The sequence below is a fragment of the Nanorana parkeri genome, unplaced genomic scaffold (genome assembly GCF_000935625.1).
Source record: "Nanorana parkeri isolate BGI_ZX_2015 unplaced genomic scaffold, ASM93562v1 scaffold466, whole genome shotgun sequence".
NCBI classification, from domain to species: Eukaryota; Metazoa; Chordata; class Amphibia; order Anura; family Dicroglossidae; genus Nanorana; species Nanorana parkeri.
The window spans coordinates 319,135-321,580 of NW_017306734.1; the positions used below are offsets into that span (position 1 = coordinate 319,135).

At 43.5% G+C, this 2,446-nt stretch overlaps 1 protein-coding gene across 1 annotated transcript in view; it reads right to left on the bottom strand.

The window, feature by feature from the left end:
• FSTL3 (follistatin like 3) overlaps positions 1-2,446 on the bottom strand; it is a 39,719-nt gene that overhangs the window by 36,445 nt on the left and 828 nt on the right. The window lies entirely within an intron of this gene.

Consider the following 2,446-nt stretch of genomic DNA (forward strand, 5'->3'; position numbering starts at 1 on the left):
ACAAACGCCTATTTGGGAGGGGGACATGATTTTCTTTCTAGCCTCGGGTGCAAAAGGATCTGGCTACGGCTATGCTCCTGCGGCGCTCGTGCGGCTGCCGGCTGAATGTGGAAGACGCTGCAGATGGAAAGGGGCGGGACACATCTCCCCATGTGCAACATCGGCCACACGAGCACCGCAGGAGGACAGGACGCCGGGGCCTCTAGGACGCACTGGAATGTAAGCCGGCCGACTCCCTGCGTTCAGGGGCGGGAGGGGGTGTGGGGGTGTATTGAAGTCAATGGCACCGCAGCCATGCCCCCCACCCACAGTGTGATCGCCTGCACACGGAGCGCAGACACATTAGTGCCTGCATTGCGGTCCAGTGCAATCTGCAAAAATAGTGCTTGCAGCATTTTTCCGGATCGCACTGGACTGGAACGGAGGAACTAATGTGCCAGGATGTAGGCGATTGCACTGTGGTCGAGGGGCCTGGCTGCGGTCCCATTGACTTCAATGCACCACCACGCCCCCTCCCGCCCCCGAATGCAGGTGTTTTTTTGTTGGTAGATCTCATTGAGCACGTCATTTGAAAAGTAGATCTCCCGACGAAAAATTGTGGGCGCCCCTGTTATAGAGTGTCACTTGAGTGACAGCTCTAAGACTACTGGAGCTGCTGACGTTACACCCAAGATGGCAGCACCCTGCAGGAGTCTCAGGGCTTTTGGATGTCTACACAAGGTAGTTGTTTACAGGTAGTTAACATGCACAGCACACATTAAATACATATATAATCACATGGGAAGATTTGGTTGAAATGAATGGTCAGGGTCTCTTAGATGCAAGGACATTGAGCTTGACTCGGCGTCAGCCTCTTGCAGTCTACTCAGGGCCGGTGCTAGGATTTTTGCCTAGACAATTAGACTAATAATAATATAATATAATAATATACTCTTGATGAAAATGATGCCCCTCTGTGAGATTTGCCATGGTCCAGATGTCCGCGTGGAAGGACCCACAGACAAATGATCTGCTCAGGCATGCTCAGCCTCGGAAATTCCACCAGAGCTTTCCATGAACCCACCCTCTTTCATTAGGCAGTTTCAAAAACTAGATGGCGGCAATGCACCTTACATACATACCAAGTAAACAGGTGCATCTGCAATGAATGAAATACATTGTATGGACTCACTCTCGCTGTACCTTGATTTTTAAATACCTGAATTAAATGCTATAGGTTCACCTAAACATGCTTCTTCTGGTAAAATCTGTGTACAGCTAGTCACATGCATGAATTATCCTATACAAGGGCAAACATGCTATACATAAATATATACATGCAGCTATAATACATGAGTACAGTCAATTCAAAAATGAAGTGTATGGTTTAAATCTCCTATTTTGATCATGTGACCATGAAATAAGTCTCCTGGACTTCTCCAAACATTTATCCTGCATTGTAAACAAATGCCATCAATCTCCTAAAATGGACATCAATCTGCTAGCATGACTTATAAAGGTGAGATCAACTGCTGTAACTTTCCCAGTTGAACATCTGAGGGGAGGATTTTACAGAAAATGTGGCAAGGATTTAAGGAATTAAAACTGTACCAATATAAGTACAAAACTATTGCAAAAGACTGACGTGAATGGGAGTTAGTAATGCAAAATCATTGTGTGTCAGTTTCAACAAATGTCATCAATACAATCAATCATTTACATGGCAGACCAATTATAGACTAAAGGTGCCCATATACTGGTTGAATTTCAGCATAATTTTAATATACTGGATGACATTCGCACTGTGTGCCGGCGTCACCTGTCAGAATATAATGTAAACAACAGGATACCTTGATTGGCAAGCTGTTTGTGGTGATGGAGGAATCGGGTCAATTTTTTCCATTCACTCCTTGGGTTGAACGAAAAACAATGATAGGTGTATGGCCAGCTTAAGTGAAAGACTTGTGCGTCTGCATCTTCATAAGTTTTTAGTGCATTTTTGTTGTGCCTTTTAAAATCGTTTTTCATGCATTGTGCATTTTTGTTTTGGTCAATGAAGGTGAAATAAAGTATAGGTTGCTGGGGGGGTTAGTTTGCTATTATGTCATAAAATGCACAGAAATGTTACATGCATTTTTCATATGCTCTTATTGAAGTCTATGGGACAAAAACACATTATGGCAAATGTATTAAACTGGAAACCAGTCAGCTTCTATCTTTAATTTTCAAAGCTGAACTGAACAAATGGAAGAGAAAAGCTGATTGGTTGCTATGAGCAACTGCTCCAGATTATGTCTGCACCAGTTTTAATAAACTCACCCCACTCTGTAGTAGCAGAAAAAGCACCTGCGCCTTACCAAAAATAAAACTGCAGCATGTTGCATAAATGTGAATGGGCAGCATAAAAAAAATGTGATTTCCATTGTCGTCTATGTATGATGGCAGATGTGTGACAAAAAACTGTAGT